General features: G+C 36.7%; 1 long non-coding RNA gene across 1 annotated transcript in view; it reads right to left on the bottom strand.

Annotated features, from left to right (window-relative positions):
- Positions 1–11,521, bottom strand: part of LOC148044635 (uncharacterized) — a 28,454-nt gene extending 16,933 nt beyond the window's left edge. Inside the window, exon 1 of the long non-coding RNA XR_015697306.1 lies at positions 11,244–11,521. This is a non-coding gene — a long non-coding RNA (uncharacterized LOC148044635). The remainder of the gene's footprint in view (positions 1–11,243) is intronic.
- Between the last annotated feature and the right edge of the window lie 8,691 nt (positions 11,522–20,212).

Below are 20,212 nucleotides of genomic sequence, written 5' to 3'. Positions count from 1 at the left end.
GATCATTGCTCTGTATTTTTAAATAGGTATATTTAACTTCCTTGACTGAATATGACTCCGCATCCATCTTGCCAGAATCGCTCCCTTGTTCTTTTAAAAATGTTGGATCAAGAGATGAAGTAGAACCTAAATGGAACTAGTTTTCTAAATTACAAATAATCTTATGCAGTTTATGGCACTTTCAGCGATCACATTCCACATGGCAATTGTAAGAGAAATGAATGGATCCTTGTGGGAATTAATTGCACTTTCTCAGTAACAAAATTTGGCAGAGTGGGAAAATGCAGTGTCTCTGCAAAGTAACCCTTTCTTAGAGATAAGACTTTCTGGAAGTCTGCAACAAGTGACTACTGTACTGGATGTGGAGTGGACTTAAGGCCAACCACAGCTGTCAACACTGTTTGAGGGAAAAGACCTACCTTTTTAACCAGCCAAAGTGAATATTCAGAGGTCTGATATGTCTTATAATACACTCTAAAACTGAGTTCTCTCTCTCTCTCTCCTTCCCCCCCTCTTTGCTTCAACTATAATCAAAATCAGGAATTCTGAGCAACAGTTCTAGTAAGTGATAAATGAGTTGTTTATGTACTGACTGATGGTGTAATACCATATACAGCTAGTCGGGTTAGTTCACCAAGGGTTTATTCCCTGAATAATAGGAATGAGATATACAGATAAGCATAGCTTTGACTATTTTGAAATATTTAAAACTTTCATTATAATTACAAATGCACACATATAACTTTCATGTTCCTGTATCATCTTTTTGTTTTACTAATTATCCAATAATCGTGTATAAACTATTTATAAATGTAATCATAACACAAATTGTAATTGCAAATTAATTCTATGCCAGTGAAGTATTTATTTTACTGACTAAAATATCTTGCGGAAAGCCGGTCATGATACCTATAAAGCTTCAGTACACTAAAGTCTTATGCTATATTCATGATGAAACATTTTGCTGTTTAAAGAATCCAACAGAGATCAGTACAGTCAGAAAGAAAATTGCTCAAACAGTAACTCTTAAGAACTATACTTTGTACTGAACTTATTCAACTGAAAATGAATAGCTTGAAGCAACAGAATTTCCTGTTAAATACATTCTTATCTGCAGCACATAATTCTTTTATTCTGGAAAAATCACTTCTTGTTTCTATTACATTTTCCCAAATTCCAGTTCCTATTTATTGTGTACAATTATTTCTCTCTATATAAAATGTTGGTTGGGAAAAATATGTATATTTTATATTCCTATTATGTATAAAACATGGCATAAAATCAGTGATGGGATCCTGCGGGTTTTACAACCAGTTCGGTGATTGTGCTTTGCATGTGCCCATGCCTGATGTGTGCTCTGCATACATGCACAGTTTTAGCAAAACTTACCTTCCATATTACTTCTGGGGAGTAACACAGCTGAGGCGTGGCAATCAGCTCTGCTGCACAAATCAACTGAGAGGATATAGGTAAGTAAAGTGCAGGGGTGGGCGGGCAGGCCAACCTGATCGTCAGAGCAATCCGATTCGCTCCCAGCTGATCGTCAGAGCTACTGGTTCGCCCGAACTGGTTCGAACCAGCTAAATCCCACTCCTGATAAAAATGCCATATTTTTGATGATCCAGAGGAAAAAAGTACATTTATAGGTATACAGACCCAGACACCTTTACCACTGCTACTGATGTTAAGTTACTAAATGCCTTAAAGTTTACTGTCTTTACAACATGTGCTCAGAAAGAGTAAGGATTGTTTTCTTTCCTTTGTTATGCTATTGAATAGAGATGTATTTCTTGGAGTAACTGATGCAACTGCATATTCAAATCTTTTCTGCTGAATGATATGGTTTATCCATGTGGTGTCTCCTATAGTTATTAAGTGTCAGGGGCACATAAGAGCAATTATCTTGCAGTGCTAACTCTATCCTCACTACAAGCAACTCTGAAACAGTGTTATCCAATCAGTCACAACAGTGCTTCTCTTAAACATGTAATTTATCATGAGGTGAACACCTTTGAAGGAAAAAAAGCATGCAAAGATAGATTTTTTTTAAAAAAAGAAATGAGATAACTCCCATAATTCCCTAGTTAATTGACGTCTACACATCTTAAAGTTGCCAAGTTTTTTTTTAAAAACCACTTGTTTAAGCAGTGCCCTACAGCATGTCTTATCATAATCACATTGGTCAATGATATACAATTATTTACAGTTCTGGCATTTAATCAAATAATAACTGATTTCAGGCATCCAGGAAATGGATAATAAGACCATTTCCTGTGATGCTATGAACAATCTTCCCAACTGATTTGAGGCACAGCCCCACAATCCTCACTGTATTGCATCAAGAAAAAGTAATTACTTATTTTGGCATCCCAGTCTATTTGCAATGCCCAGTGATGTCAAAATGACCCCCCAGGGGTTTGGCTCCAATTCAGGTTTTATCCTGGCCCAACTCTGTTTTGTTGAGGATGCTGCATACAGAGTCAAAAAGGCTAGGCTCAAATATGACTGGATAGTTACATCCCAGCTTCTTTGTTTCCCTCTCCTAACCAGACAGCAGCCATCTTGCTTGCCATGAAAAAGGGAAGCAGGAAATAAGCAAGAGAGATGGGGGAACTTTTGAGAATGTTGGTTAGAAAAGAATAACCAATGTTCCAGAAAACATCTTGCCTCCATGCAACCAGGACCAAAGAGTTAAGCTTGAGAAAGATCAGATTCTGAGGCTTTATGCTTTTATTTGGCCGATGTAAAGGAGAAATGCATCTTTCCTAGAACTGCCTGCTGGCACAAAGTAGAAGCATGACTCAGCTCATAAACATATAAATTGTGGAAAATTTCCCAATGGGAAAAGGCAGAAGTAATGGAAACCACCTGGTCATGTCAAACACTATTGACCCTGCCTTAGTAGGAGGCTGTAATAATATTTCAATATTTAAAGCAATTATGGAGACTATAGATTCTAGAAGACTTCTTCTACAACATACTTACAAAGAGAAAGCCAGCTGTTTTTTGTGTTGAAGGTAAGATCAGAGGAGTCTTTCCTACTTGTCTGCTTTCCATACTGGAGCAGTGATTAATAGCTGAGTGAAATTACTCGGTAATTCTAATGTGTGTGCCAGATCTTAAGTGCTACCTTTTTGAACCAGTAGGAACATTTGACATTTTGAGAGCATGCCAGTCACAAAGAAAATGGCTGCTATGGGAGCTTATTTCAAGCTGATCCCATCGTCAGCCCTTCAGCATCCATTTTATATTTGGAGTGGATCAGTGGTGTTTTGGCTTTCTGATCTAGAATGGAAGATGAACATACTTCTGTAAGTGGAAGGATGGGTTACCCTTTTATCCTGTTTTCTCTTTGCCATTGAGAAAAGAATAAAAGCCAAGATGATCAAAAGGGGGAAAGCAACACAAATAGTTGGATCTTCACTAAATGCCTCCTCTACATTTGTGACCAGTACCTTCAGATATCCTCTCCTCTATTCTACAGCCTATTTTATGAATATTCCAGGTGTCCCCATGTTTGCTGCTTTTACAGCCATTTTCTATTCAAGAAAGAAAAAAAATATTGACATTTCTTGAAATGGCTAGCCTCCAGTCAAAATATAATTGGATCGTTATGAAGATAATTTCATTCCCAAACTGGTACTGCATCTTTGTCTAGAAGTGCCCCACATCTTGCTTAGTGAGATATAGGTCAATGACCTAATGTTACAAGCATTGCTGCTATTCAAATAGCTGCTATTCAATTATCACAGTTTACTAAAATCTGCTTCTGAAGCCAAAACTTGATCAATAGGCATAATCAGCAGATCACATTATAAAAATTTAGCATCTTAATAATTGAAGGCCGCTAGATTTTCTTCACAGCACAAAAAAGAAATAATAAAGAATTTTGAAGCACCCTTCCCAAGTTCAATTCAACTGACCCTTTATATGTGACTTAATGTAGTAGTACTTCGCAATATTGTGAACTCAACTAAAATGTCTCATCTCAGAACATGCCAACTGGATGGTAATCTAACAATCTCTTTCAACCACAAAACAAATAGCCATAGAGGCACAGAGCCCAGAAGCCAGACAAGTTTCATACAGATCTTCTATGCCAACTGGAATCAGCTATCACTAATACAAGGAACATTTTCCATTCATCCTAGAATGTCCACATGAGAGGCTTTCTGCTGTGATTAGAAGTAAAATAGTACTTTCATGCTAGAATATACTGACTTTCAGACAGCTACTGAGATGGAGAGTAAATGATGTGGACATGGTCTGAAAAACAATGAAGGATCTTTGCACCACAGATTAGCACAGGGATGTTAAATTCGGGTTTTCACAGCATCGTCACATGATGTATTGTGATTTCCTCCCATCTAAACCTAGGGTGGGCGTGGCCAGAATGTTACACATCCGGTCCATGGGCCATGAGTTTGACACCCCTGGATTAGCAGAACATGCTGATGAGCCCATTTTATGTTGCATGTGTCAAACCTATGAGCTGTGGGCAATGAATTAAGTGTTCAAATGGGATTATCTGTAGCAAGCTATTTATGAAACTTGTGAATTTTAAGCAAAATAGGTGCTCTGGTTCTGAGATCACAATATTCCTAATGCCATTCTCTTGAAAAGGAAGGTAAAAGATTCCTGAGATCACTCTAAAATTAGCTCCTTCCAGTTTTTTCCAGTGTAAAAGTCTGTTTGAAACATCCTATTAAGATTACTCTTTCTGATTGGACCTACTGATAGTATATAGGCTAAATATATTTGTAGTGTTATGTAGGTAATAAAATTTAGGGAAAACTGACTGAGAGCAGCATTGCCAGGCCCCACGAGTTTTCTCACTAGCACTCCAGCTGTAGGTATTGCATAGCTGACTTGCATTCCCATCACCTGACCAAGAAACATCCAGCCTAGCTCAGAAACCTCCATAAGTCAATATAGGGGTAGGAGAGAATATAGGCTGGAAGATATGGATTGCCATGAATTCTTAATATTAAGAAAGTGGCATGCTTCTAGCCCCAAACTTGGAATTAAGTCACCTAAACAATACATTTTATCTTTTGAGATTTAGACTTTGCTTTGCTAACCAAGGGACATATAGAACTGGTCTTAGACTCTTGTATTAGAACATGAATTTCCACAAATAGAGAATATATGTCTATTCCATCTTTGCAAGTTTTAGAAGTGCTATACAGTATACCTTTAAAAAATCTGAAATGAATATCTTATTCATATCTTATTCCAGTGGCAACACTAGATACATTAGAGACATTAATCATGAGTCCAATTAGGTTATACTGTAGACTCCATAGTGTCTTTCAGAGCTCCTTTTTCAATTCGATGAACTCCAGATGTGTTGGGACTGCTTGAATTCTAAGCCAACATGATTATTGGCTGGGTTGGAATGTCAGGAGTTTTAACATTAAGTCCTGTGGAGGACATTGATTTGGGAAATGTTGCTTTAAGAGTTATCAAGACTCTTAACGAATAGATATAGAGGGAAATATAGCTGAAAGTCTAACTTCTCCTATAGAGGAGTCTATACTTTGTGGAAACAGAGGAACTGGTTTAAAGAAATGATTTCCATGGATAAATTTGTAAGTCGAAACATCAGAGTACATAAAAACTGTCTGTTTACCATCTATCTATCTACAACATAAAGAGAAAGTTCATGTATAAAAAGGAGAAATCACAAACTACTCTATTCCATAATGAATTGAGTTTATAATGCAGGGTTAGATAATTATTTCTTATTAAGGGTTTGTGTGCTTCTAGAACAATTTAGAAGTGTTTAGGACTTGCTTGAGGGTACCATCATGCTGCTATTTACTAATGGAGCTGAGGCTTTTGGGGGGTTTCTATGTCAGCTTGAAAGCAAAATATATCTCTGCTTTAAGAATACATTTATTTAAATTAAACAACCCCTTAAAACAATGGCATATTTTTTCAGAAGCCTGAAAAGTCCTGGCTCCCTTAATGAGTAGCAGAAGTATGGACCTCACTCTTGTGTGAGATCTAAAGCCCCTCTTCTGAACAGTTTTTGAAGCCTGCCCAATCCTAATTACTATAACTTTACAGTCTGGGTATGGTGTCTTATAGCATTTAGCAATTCAACTTTCGTAGTCAGTGCATTACCAGATCATGCCACAGAGGCAAAAAAGGAAAAACAATGACCTGGCAGGGCAAACAAGTAAAATTAAAATATTAAATTTGACAAATAAATAAACAAATGAATCAGGTATAGTTTGATTGCATGATTCAGCTACTATATGCTGTTTCCACAGACTGAAAAGTTTTCCAATCTGTCAGGACAGATTTTGAGCACAAACAGCAGATACAGTAGGAAGGAGAGAAAAAGAGTCTTCTGTTGCATTATCAAAGGTTTCCCAAACAATTTTTTAAAAAACAGATTAAAGAAAATTATATATGAAGTATTCTTAGCCTAAGCAAACTGGAATGTAATATAAATACTGACATCCAGTAATAGAAATCAAATCACTGTAATATATTATTATCTTATTCCTCATCACAATGATAAGTTAAATGTGGAGGTGATCAACTAACTGAAATCTGTTCAGAATACAAGAATTAAAATGTATTTTAATATAAACAGCTTATTAAGAAAGGATTTCAAATTCTAAGCATTAAAATTTATTTATTTGTTAAATTTATTTGCCACCTCCCTTGCTGTAGAGCGACTTGCAACAGAAAAAAACAGAAATAAACAAGGAAAATACAGTAATATGAGATTTAAAAATGGGCACAGAGGAAGCAGGGGATATGGGAGGGGGGAGTGGTATATAATCTAGAATAGAATAGAATAGAATAGAATAACAGAGTTGGAAGGGACTTGGAGGCCTTCTAGTCCAACCCCCTGGTTAGGCAGGAAACCCTAAACCACTTCAGACAAATGGTTATCCAACCTTTTCTTTAAAACTTCCAGTGTTGAAGCATTCACAACTTCTGGAGGCAAGTTGTTCCACAAGGAGGCAAGTGTGAAGGGAAGTCTACTGGTGGAAGATCAAAAAGTCAAATGTGACCATGAATGTGCAATCAAGGCACCTTTTTTAATGTGTATCATGAATACTGGAAGTGTTTGTGAGAAAACCATTATCTATTTGCTATATTAAACATTTTAATATACATGTTTGAATTGTCCATTCTGTGGTGTAGAGAAATGTGCACTTTGAACTTAACATGTCAGAATAATTTTTAAAAACAAATGTTAACATATTAAATATTCATGATTCACTTTGTGATTCTCATACTTGTAATTTGTTGATCCAAAGAAAACACAGTGTACCTATTTTTATCACATTGATGATTAAACAAATTAAAAATGATCATTAAAGTGAATATTTGAGTTCCCCGTTAGGTAAAACCACTACTTTTGAGGTAGGGCTGCACTAATGACCAAGTTACACATTTTGATGCTATCCATAGAGTGAATGAATGATTAAAACAGAAAAAAAAGAGGTTTCTACTTAAAACTGGTAACCAAAATCTCGTTGTCAAAGAACAGAACCACTGTTCGCTTAGTCTGTCATTTTAGAGAGATAAAGTTACATCGATTATCATTTTACCCTGAGGTTATCAATACATATACACATCATTGAACTCATAGAGTCTCTAGAAGTGTTCCCAATTCCTATAGAGTGAAAGTTACAAAGTGATATTTCAGCATTTCTTCAAGATACTTCTCAGAAGTAATCACATTTAACAAGAATGTTGAATTTGAATCTCATTACATTTTGTTAATATTTGATAAGATCCCAATAGAAATCATGACATTTCAGTGCTGTAGCGGGAGGGTACATAAGCTATTGGATGCTTTAAAAAACAATATAAAATTTAGTTTAAAAAAAGCAACAAAATTCACTGAAGTTGACAGACATTGTTTAAATTCAAGTGAGGTTTAGAAATGGAGGGGGGGGAGGAATCAGGAATATTGGATGTAATTTCTCATAGACGAAGATGGATACATAATCTAGCCAATAGAAATATACTCACAAACCTGTACTTTACACAATGGTAGTAAATATTGCATCCAACCTTTCATCGAGAGTAAAAAGAATTGTGTTCTAATTTATGCCGGGGAGCCAAAGTTGGGGAAAATTCTAGAAATTCACATTGAAAGTCTGAATAAATTCTGAATAAGTCTATATGAAGAATTCTATCTCTTGAAAATGTTTAATATAAACTCAATGGGACAAAAACTCTCCAAAGTTCATCATTATTAAATTGCTACAGCATCATTTTATGAAAGACTATACTAGTGATGTATTCTTCAACTAAGCTTGTTTGATCTTAAGCCATTAATATCAAATAAGCTAGTTTTGAGACCAGACTTGGTAGCTAGACAAATTATGTTGAGGGTTGCTTAAACAAGTGGTTTCTCGCATATCCCAAGAAACGGGAGTATTGTGTATAATGTTATGACTGCCATCATTCCCTCTTCAGCCAATTAGTGTTTAATTTAGAAATAATTTCCCAGTCTAGAAGTTACATTGCTGGTTCTTGTAACCATTTTTTTTACAATGGCAGATCTTCAATAGTGCATTCACCATTGAAATTGTTCCAGTGATGTGCTTCTGGAAGTATACATTCAAATATTATTTCCTGCTTCCATAAAATTCCTTCTTCCATGAAACTCTATTTATAAAAAGAATAATAAGTACTTCAAAAGAAAAAAGAAAAGTTAAAAGTGACAGAGGATCAAAGGCTAAATAATATTTAGCTAAAAGTTCAAAAAAGGGAAATAAACCAAAAAATATACTGCTGAAATTTTTTAAGTAATTCAGTGTATTCAGAAATGAAAAAATATCAAGGAAGAACTTTACATCAGAAAGGAATATAGGAGGAAAACCACCATATTCTAAATTACTCTAATATATTTGGAAACAGTGGGAAACCAGATTTCTGTTTCCTCAATGAAGACCACATTTTTAAATTTTAAATTGCAGGTTATGTCAAATTAACAGCAATTATGCTGTTAAAGCTAGCAAATAAACCACATGTCTATAGCGGACTATTGGGGATGGTGCAACAATGTGAAAAAAAGCACTAAAATGACAATGCTTCTTGTTAAAAATATTCATTTTATTCTCAACCTGAGCTTGGCCTAATTCAAAATGGTGTTGGTAGCCCATCAATGCAACCACCTTGTTCTTTCTGGCATCTTCCTCGCATTTCTCAGGCAACTTGATAATAGATTTTTGACTATTTTCTTAAATAGTAAATAGCAAAGTATGTTTTTGAGTAATTAATACATGTTACCCCAAAGATGAAAGGATTATTTCAGGGATGTATATAGTACTACTGAATACATTCAGTGGACAATAATAAAAAAAGCATGGATTCATGGAGTACAGACGTTTAAACTGAAAATTTTTAAAAAGATTCTGAGCATTTGAACTGTCGCCTTTGCTTCTTGCTGGATATATTAATTTTTCTGTAAAAGTCATCATGCAATTTTATGTGCACCCACACAAATTTCCTAATCGTGATCTCAGGAGAATTTTAACACTTTCATTTAAATCTGATTTGGGCCTTACAGAAAGTCTGAGTAATTAAGCACAGGGGTAGATATGTGTGTAATGAGGGACGTCAACAATTCATCAAGACATTATCTGAAATATCACATTTTACCTCCCGCCTACTTGATAACAAAATGTTGAAATTTATATTAGAATAGGCAGAGTTCAGACTCACTTGAAGTAGTGAGAAGGACAAGGAAAGTGTGATACAAAATGGTGGATTATAGTAAATGCACAATAATATGAAATGAAAAGAGTAATTACTCAAGTGAAAGACCACCTCGCAAAACATCAAGAACTGAGAAGTACTTTTTACTCTTAAGTTTATAAAGATGTCATCTAAGAAACAATGGGCTTTCTAGCAAATAAATAATTGGCAAAATTGCGGACAAAAAAAAGAGAGATTCTGCATTTGCAAAGAAAGGATTTTCCCCCCAACTAAAGCAAGCCTTCCTAAGAATGAGGGAAACTAGAACCAAAGTCTGTCCTCAATATTACTATTACAATGGGAAACAGGGAATCTAGAAAGAATTAATTAAATATTCCTTGCTTCACAGTTTGCAAAAGCAGTTGTTGAAGCTCTACACTCAACACGTGCTTTTAGTGTCTTTCTGTTTATTGTCCTGAAAAATTCTTAGCAGAAAAAAAGTTTTGTTAACAGCACAATGTTTACAAAAATTCAATTGCTTATTGATGGGATTTTTATTTTATTTTCAGAGAAACAAATTCTGTTGTTTTGGACAATAGAGGCCTAAATTAAGCTTGACATAAAGAGGCCAGATTTATTAACACAAATCAAAGTCACTAAATTCCATTCCAACCTTGCATGGCAAATGGCATATAGTTTGCTGTAGAGTAGTCCATCAAAGTTTATATTAGCGGCAATTGGGAAAGGGTCTTGAGTGAGAAAGGAAAAATTAAGCAAAGTGGGTATTTTGAAAAATTCACCCACCTTCCTTGTTTCTGAAAAACATCTTCTATAGATTTCCCTCAATAAAAAACAAATCATGATTTCACGTAACAAATCTTGAAGAATATCACAATATAACCTAATACCCCAAATTATTTGGTGAAACCCAAAATTGTGTCAGCGAAACAAAAAGAAAATTTGAACAAGTAACAAATCATCATTTAAATGATAGGTACAGAACAGATTGCAAATAGTTAACACTTACAAAATACTGAGATGAGGATAACATGGCCGAATTCTCCCTCTTCTTGAAGACAGCGTATAAAATTCCCCCAATCAGTCCTCCAAAGAGCTAATTATTTCTTTATCCTTTTGTTAGCTCTATCAAAATTTATGTCCCCAGAAATGGGCATTTCTTGTAATGCTTTTCAGCCTTGCAAAACTAGACAATCTTAGCAGGGGCTGCCATGTTGAATTGCAAGTCTGATATGATTCAACAATTTTCTTTCTCCTGCGTAGGGTGGCAAAAATCCAAAAAATAAAATAAAACTTAGCTTCCATTACCCAGAATCAAAATATTTTGAAAAATCAAAAGGAAATCCTGGTTAACAGTCAGGAGAAATAATAAATAATAAAGCCCACCAACAAGTTGGGTTGGTTGAAATAAATGGAATGTTTTAACACAAAAAGCGAGAAGAATGGAGGACGGAAGAAAGGATGTAGGAGTAGCAAGTGCCAAAGCTCTTGGACAAATAAAATGGCATTTTAAAATATTTTCAAAAGAACCACATTTGATTTCGTACCAGAAAGAGATGTGCCGGGAAGGAGAAAGATTTTGCTGCTCAGTAGCCGCTGGCTTTAACTTCGATGATCTGGACAATCATCAGGAATGGTTTCTTTTTTCAAGAAAGGCCAGTTTCAGTGAAACAGCTCCCCCCCCATGCGTTCCCTTTTCCTTCTCAGAGCAGTTCAGTGCCAAGAAATGGGCGGTGCCTGCATGCCAGGCTTCATCCGAATGAGACGCCAAGGCCGACAAGAGGCTGGCATAAAGAGAAGCTGGCACAAATTCCTCCACTTGGAACTCCACTTGAGTATACCCTTCAAATAGTCTCCCTTTATTAGTAAACTGGGGGGGGGGGTAATCTATGGAACCCCCCTTCCCAAGCAAATATCTCTAAAGTTTCTCAGTCTCTATTGAGAACCATTTCCAAAGGGCAATTCTCAACCAATACCTTATTCTTTCAACCCATGACAGTTAAAACAAGCAACTCATTCTCTCTTCTCTCTGTGTTAGCAGCCCAAGGTATGTACATAAAATAAATGTTGACTTCTACTTTCCTAACTTGAGATTTTGGAGGCGGCAAGCTCCTTTAAACCACAGCCAAAGAAGATGAAAGACAAAATGAAACAAAAAGGAAACAAACACAAAACAACCCTCTTATGTTATACAAGAAGCAGTTTCGTTTTGCGAAATGTTTCTTTTGTCGGCGGCAAAAATGGAGTTAAGAGGCATAAATAGAGATGAGGATGGTTTAAAAACAAATCAAAGCAAAACTACCGGGATATGCCAGAAGAGGACACCCTGCCTCCAGCTCCCATTTTCCTTTTTTTTTTCTGTGCCAGCCTGAGAGAGAGAGAGAGAGAGAGAGAGGGAGGGAGAGAGAGAGAGAAAGAAAAGAAATTAAAAAAAGAAAGCGAGCAAGCGAACGAGAGAAAGGGGCAGTGAATAGCTGCTCGTTCAGAAATGGGCCTACAGCCATTTCCACTTTGGAAGCCTCAGCAGTCGTTCTCTCTTTTTTCTCTGTCTCTGTCTCTCTCTCTCTCTCTCTCGCACGCTCTCGCTCTCCCCGCATTCTCCCTGCCCACTCTGGCTTAGCTGCCAAGTCAGAGTTGGCACTGCTTCCCAGGCAGCACGGAACAAAGCCATTTCCCATCCCTGTACAGGCAACTGTCAATAAGCAAAGTGACAGTCACATCTCCTGCATGTTAATCCTAATGGACAGGAGATGTTTGCAAGAGAATAAAAAGCTCCTTCGCCCCTCCAAAGCCACACAATAAAATCATTTTTTAAAAAAATTAAAGGAAAAAGTCTTTTTCGTCGACCCTGTTTGGAAGGATCATTTAAAAATACAGCTGTCTGCAATAAGGATTGGAGAGGGAATGAAGGGTGGGGAGAGAAGAGGGTTTACCCACCAACACCCTGGCAAACAAGGCTGCTTTGCATCTGTTGTACCTGTTCCTGTTGCCTTCCTTGCCTCTTGGAATCGTGACAAGAGAGAAAAGTCGCCTCTGGTGGGTTGCTCAAAGCTGTGGGTCTGCAGCCCTGTGCAGGAAGTTGGCACTGATCCCAGGTAGGACTTTACTCCCACATTTCTACCCTCCACCCCCTCCTGCTTCTTCCCCTCCCCTTCTTCTTCTTCTCCACCCACCCACAATCTCCCTTGGTATATTTCACCCTGCTCTTCCTCTACCCTGTACTTAACTTACCTTTTCCCCCTGCACCGCTGTATGCATGGCCGTGCATGCATGTACATTAGGAATCAATCAGATGCACTCAGGACCTTCTAGAATTCAAGCTAAGAAGCACAAACACCCCTTAAGGGTGACCCGGGTGAAAAAGACAGCAACAGCTTCTTGTCTGCACTAGTTCTCCTACATGCTGTTTCACACATGGGTTGGGTAGTGGTTGGGTTAATTCTTTTTTTCCATGCTGCCAAGGAGACTGGACAGAACATGGGGGTGGGGGGTGGGGGGGAGATACTCCGAACTCTGTACAGCACAATGAATGGAAAATGTTGAGCTTCGTGAAACTCTCAAATCCAATCCCTCCCTCCCCTCCCCTTTCTGCATTTTTAATACTGCCCGGCTTCTGAATTGTTTTGAGCCCACGGTTGGGAGGGAACATACAGTATGGACTCCCTGCTATTGGCAAGAGTCTTGCTGGGGGTGGGTGGAGGAGAACCGAGTTCTCACAATCAAACAGCGAGAAGAGCAAAGAGAAATTAACATCCAATTAGTGCCATGTTTAACGAAGGAGACAGAGACAGCCGTTGTTTTATTGCTCTGTTCTTTTCTTTTGGATCTGACAGGCAGCGCAAAAGGCACCCCCAGATTGCAGTGACGTCATTTTCTCCTCTCTTCCAAGTTTCACAAAGGTTTGTCAAGTTAGACAAAAAAAAGTAAGATGAAAAGAAATACATTCATAGCCAAATGTCACAAAAACAAAAATTAAAAATAAGATTTCTCTCTCTCTCGCTTTCTCACTCTCCGTCTCCCTTTCTCTCTTTTTCTCTCTGTCTATGTCTGTGTGCCTTTGCTTGTTTTCCGGCTCACTCAGCTTGTAAAAGTTTGAGCTGTGTGACACTCCTCCCGGCCTCCTTTGGCAGCGTGACAAGAACTGCTTTGGTGTATCAAAGAGAACAGGCAGCTTTTAAGGAAGAAACTCAATTCAGAGAGATTAAAGAATTCTAATGTTTTAATCAAGGGAAAGCAAGGGGATGAGGGGGAGCTTTCCCTTACATCTGGTGCAACATAAGTGGCTCTCTAGATGTTGCTCCTGCAATTTAGAATTAAAGGCGTAAAGGAAATGAAAGAATCAAAATGAGCCAGGAAAGTAGCATTAACTACCCCACTGTTTCTCTCTCTATAGTTGTGAACTTCCAAGTCTTCTATATGGAGAAAGATTTATTTTGAAATATTTTTGGGCATCAGGGTTGCAGACAAAATCTTCCAGTAACATGTACAATTCTCACCCATTGGGGTAAGAACAGAAGCCATTTTACCTAACATTATAGCTATGTTTCTTCCTACCAGACAGTCCCATACTCTCCTATCAACAAGGAAAATAGGATCCTTAATAAGATGCTTTTAATCCTGTAACAAAACCTGGCAATTTCTCACGTTCTCTCCCTCCCAACCCACGACCTTTATATGTGGGCCTCTTGTATTCTATCCAAACTGCTGAGAATTGATTTCTCCAGCTTAAAAGAAATGTAGCGAAGCTTTACGAGCACGTTTCCCTGGCCAAATTAACTGGACTGAGTGATGTCCCTTGGTGACTAATGGCCGCTGTTACAGCTCAGCAGCCTTTGGAACCAAGCACAGCCCTCTAGAGGCAAATCTACCAATTCCGGGCTAAAAGAATCCATGTCCAAAACAGGATAACACCAGGGATATTTCTGCACTAGGATGATTTTAGACTCTAAACCATATTGAGTATACTGGACAAAAAAGCAACATGTAAATGAATACAATATTCACGTCTCTATTTGAAAAAGAAATGGTCAGCTTCCTTAATGCTATTCCTTCCTTGTCTCTGTGAGGGCAAACATCTTTTTTATTTGTGTTCTCCTGTTATGATTCCTTAAGGTAGATTTCATTGTCATGAAAATATAACCAATCATACTACATGGTTGATGTTGTGGCACTGTGAATAAACTGTGATGCCAGCAACAAAAGCCACCAGTCTTTTTTTGGCTTGCAATGTTCCCGTTTTTTAATCTAGAATGGGTTTTTTGGCTAGATATAGAGATGGATCATGATTTAATAAACATCAGCTGGCAGGAAGAGTATGGTAAGGTTACTATTGTTAAAAGAAAGAGATGCCCACAATTACAAATAAGTACTGCATCCTGTCCACATCAATCTTGGGGAGACAGAAAAAAATGCGCACTAAATACATCCACTTCTTTATGATCTGTTCTGGGATTTTATTTAAAAGAATGACTTGACCTTTGAAGTACATAATGGAAATGGTTCAAAGCAACTTGGGCTCTGCCATGCCAAACAGCTTTGTAGCTAATCTGAAGAATTTGAAGATAATCTGGAAATATTCTAAATATTTCTTCATCTAATCTGAATATTGTATTAATATGTTTTATTACTTCAAATAATGGGCTCTCTTTCCTGTAGAAGTAAAACTAAATAGATCAGAATCTTTTTACAATTTGTTTTAAAATGATTTCACAACTCCTGTGAAATTTGTAAGATTAGGGAAGATGCTGGCAATTAGAAAACCTGAGCAAAAAAAAACTGTTTTGGGGTTATTTGTTTTTGCTGCAGAATGGCATTTTATTTTGTTCTCCATTATTTTTGCATAATAAAACAAGAAGCAATTGCTGATAGGGATGCAAATTTTTTTCGTAATGAATGCAAACCTGAACCGAATGAAAATCATTTGCTTCAGTCTTCATTTGTTAAGAAACAAATGCTATTATTTGGAGTTTTTTGTTGTCTCATTCATACCTATTCATCACAGATTCTGGGGCAGAATGGGGCTTATGCTTCTCTAGTGAAAGCAGCTGCCTTTGGCAGTCACCATTTTATTTTTTTTACAATGCCTAAGATATTTTACATCATCCGAAGGCATCCTGTGGTTATAAAAAAAGTCCATCAATTTCACAGCATGAAAAATTCTAAAGGATTCAGGGGGAAAAAAATCAAATGGTGATTAGAAAAATCAGATCAGAGAAAAAAAATTATAAAAGCAATCCAACCATCAGAGCTATAAAAGCAAACACATTTGAAATGATTGAATAACAAAAGAGCTATGGTTTATTTTGTTAGTTAGTATGCTTATAGGCTGCTCCAATTATTTAACTCTGGACGGCATACAACTCCCAAAACATGTAAGCTGGGATTGAAAACAAATCATAGAATGTAATACATGTAAAACTGGGACTCATTTTAACACAATAAAACCAATTCCTAACTTGGAAGGATAGTAATAATAATACAATTAAAATAAAGCCAGATCGAAGCCATTAGCTGGAAATGGTTAGAACACAAATGTCATAGATGAAAGTCATCCCTCTTGACCTTCATCAGAAAAGATTTTTTCTGCAAAATTCTTTTCGTACTATGCTTAAATCTTGCTAAATCTCACTCCTATGCTCTGTCTTATTTTAATATACTATTACTATATTATTGAAGTTATCTAGGTAGTTTGTGTCAATCAGTTATTACCTAAGATCTGAAAAGTTGTTTTTCCTCATTCTAGAACTGCTCTAGAACTTTGTGATATTGTCCTGACTGATGGATTCAGAGTCCAGACATCACAGGGTTCATTCCAAAATACCTCCCTCCTTCGGAAGGTTTATTCTTTTTATACAGTTTTTACAAGCAAAGCAATGAGCATATAGCAACAGCATTATAATTGGCTTATTCTCCTTGTCAATCTCTAAGAGCATCCCACCCAGGGTAGAATCTCACATAACTCATTGTTCCTGGTACTTCCTGTTCTTGTTAATTAGGTGAGCTCATAGGTTAAGAGGTAACCAGCCACTGAGATCATGGCAGTGTGCTGCACATGTCTTTACATGACCTTTCCTCTATTCCTACATCTGACAAAGAGTTCATTGCCCTGGAGTTTCTTGTTCAAACTAAACACACTCAGATTGTTGGGGGCAATATGCTGACTCTATAAGCCGCTTAGAGAGGGCTGTAAAGGCACTATGAAGCGGTATATAAGTCTTAAGTGCTATTGCTATTGCTAATGAGTCTTTTACAATAAGGAATAGGAAGTCCACTCTGTAACTAGGAGAATGTCCAATGAGAAGAATGAAAAAAGTGGAGATCACGATCAAATGAAAGAACCGCTTTTCATTGAAAAGGTGAACAACTGCTCCCTCTTTTCTTTGCGTACTGGAGAGACCCATTAAGGCAGTGGTCCCACTCTTTCTGGCTCCCTGGACTGGCAGTGGTGGTGGGGAGAGGGGATGGTTTTGTTCATGTGCCCACTGCTTGCACAAATGGAGCTTTGCCCACTTGCATAGCCTGGTTCCAAACAGGCCATGGCCCTATACTGCGCCATGGACCGGGGGTTGGGGACCCCTGAATTAAGGGACTCAGTAGCCTATTCGAGTCTAGGATGTACGCCTGACAAAAATCAGTCAGCCATCTGGTGATGTTTCTCTAACATACCAGCTGGAAGAGCATGCCCTACCACATATTTCTGCTGTTCCTATAAGACACTTTTCCAAGTTTCCATGCTTAGCAAATGGCTTCAATCCTGCAAATGCCCCACACTATCCAACAATCTCAAAGTTCCTCTGACAGGATAGACTAGAAACAATTACCAGGCACTCAAGGATCCAAAATGTGGGGAGGAGAGCTGACGTCACGACGTCACGACATGCGATCTTGGTGCTCTGAGATTGCAGTCGAATTTCTGCCTCTGGATGGTCCATTCAGACCTAAACCATCCCATAGAGATGGTGATTGAGAAGGGCACCTCCTGCTGATCTCAGGGACACTGCAAAGTCTCTGAAAGATCCAGGAACAGCCTTTTTTTCCAGCGATAGAAACACAGCTAATGAAGCTGCTGAAATTGGGATAGCTCCAGAACGGGAAGAAAGCAGAAAGAGAAAGTGTGTCGAATTGGTGAGGAAATTTTATTATTAGAAAAAGAGACTCCCCCCCAAAAAAAATTAAGTTAAATTAAAATTGAAGACAGAAGACTTTAAGCAGCGAAATTAATCTACATTAAACTTAGTGTGTTATCCTGTTTCTAATTTTTTTCCCCACGGATGGAACTTTTGCAAAGGCTCCCTATTTTTTAAACTGAATGAATTAATGCTTTCTTCTTTTTTCACTTTTGCTTACACCTATGGATTAAAATTCTCCTTTTTTTTATAATGCTTGATTGGATCAATTGGATTGTTTTTGATCTCCATTTAAGGTTTTTCTTTCTTTCTTAAGCTTGGAATATAAAGAAGATAATAAGAACGATTATAAAGAGGGTTGTAATAACAGGAGGAAAAGCAGTTACACTGCCACTTAGAGGCTGGAGGCTGGATACATTGTTTTTCTTCTTTCTCTTTCATCACTTGAAATTCAAGGTTCTTTCAGTTTGTTTACTGACAGTGATAGCAGGAAGAGCACAAGTTGTTTATACAGGTGCCTTTCGGGAGTTCTATCACTAGCTACTGGAGGGAAGACAACATTTTGACTTGAAAGATAATAAATGAACCTGTTTGAAGTTTATTAAAATAGCCTTGAACCCTATAGTGGCAGTGTCTGCAAAATTGAAATATGGCTCAGCAGGAAAAAGAAACTGTAACATTGCAAATGATTATGTTTGAAATGCAAAATCTATTAGTTGTGACAGAGAGAATTGAAAAGATATTGGAGAATATGGAATACTAAACAGAAAAATTTGATGGAGAAACTGAGGATGTTTATCAAATGAAGAAAGTGGAGGACAGAGTTCAAAAGATGGAGGGAAAAAATGAGCAAAGAGATAAGAAAACTGGTGATACTGACAACAAAGTGAGTGTGGTTGGTAATGGCAAGAGTGAAATATGGAAAGGGGAGATGGATGGATTGGAACTCTACCCCAGAATTCAAAGCACAGAAGAAGAAAATAGAGAAAAATTGACGGAGATAAGGAGAGAAATCTTGACAGAAGCACTAGCAATAACCAAAGTTAAGCTGATGGAAAGAACAGGTGCTGAGTTTCAAGCTTTTATGAGATACGAAAGGAACAACATGTTGCAAAGAGTTTATACAAGATTTATTAAGAAAGTAACTAGAACATTATTGCTACAAATGGCAAGAGATATAAGACCATACTATTACTGGAAAAATACAGGTTGATGCAATGAAAATGTATAATAAAAACTAAGCTAAATTTAGTTTACTAGTAGTATATATAAAATGAAGTGACAATAGCTATAGTTAAATAATGATTAATAATGATAACAATACATATAGATATATTAGTTTGATAATATGAAATTTTATATAAACAACACATGGAGAATATGAGAGGAGGTTTAAAAGCCTTATCTAGAATATGTTATAAAGATGTATTGTGATTGGATGATTTTAGGATGATTTAATAGATTTTGAATATTATATATAAAAGGATGTAAAAACAATTACAGTCAAATTAAGGTTGAGACATAATAATCGTGATATACATGAATATAGGTGAATTTAAAATATGCGATTTGATATGAAAAGCAGGTGATGACTATGGAAGAGATGCATGGAAATAATGTAACCAACTGAAACACTTTCTAAAATTTGTAATGAAAGATGTTTTTTTTAATGTTTGTTTGTCTTTGTTCAAAAATAAATAAAAATTGTATTTAAAAAAGGATCCAAAATGTTTGTTAAATATCTTTTATTTCAGTAGACCTAATAAATCATAATGAAACACAACGATTGTGGGTTTATCAAAAGCAAATCCCATATAGTAGACTTAATATTCACATTTTCTTCCTCTTTATCCTGTGTTACCTATGGACAGACTGGCCCTAAATTCTCCATTTTGGGCAGGAAGTCTGGTTTCCATCTGTTAGCTGTTTGGGTGAGAATATGACATGAAATTGTTTTACTTTGACCTTGTAAGAAAACAAATTCTCACATCTGATCATGACAAATTATCAGAATTTGTGATTCCCAGATTTAGATAGACATCTTGTACTATGTACCTCAAATTGAGCCTATCATATATAGTTTGATCATTTAAAAATACTGAGGTAATGCTCAGTATTGCTTATAATAACTATTGTCAGAAAAGCCAAGTTAAATTTTCTCTATATAGAGAATAAGAGTTGTTTTTAAGGAATAAGAAATAACAATAAGAAATTCACCAATATTTTTTTTTAAGATTTGCATGGCTGAGAGAAAGAATATTTGGGCATCTTTCTCCACTTCACCTTCTTCACATTGCTCCTTTTTTTGTCTAGCAGAATAATCTGCTAATCAGAAAAAAACTGAAATAATTCTTGGCATTGAATTAAATTGAATAATTTTACTATTTTGA

This window comes from Thamnophis sirtalis, unplaced genomic scaffold (genome assembly GCF_051295495.1).
Source record: "Thamnophis sirtalis isolate CommonGarterSnake01/CBP01778 unplaced genomic scaffold, rThaSir2_p1.2 scaffold_7, whole genome shotgun sequence".
NCBI classification, from domain to species: domain Eukaryota; kingdom Metazoa; phylum Chordata; class Lepidosauria; order Squamata; family Natricidae; genus Thamnophis; species Thamnophis sirtalis.
This window is presented reverse-complemented; position numbering and strand designations above follow the sequence as displayed.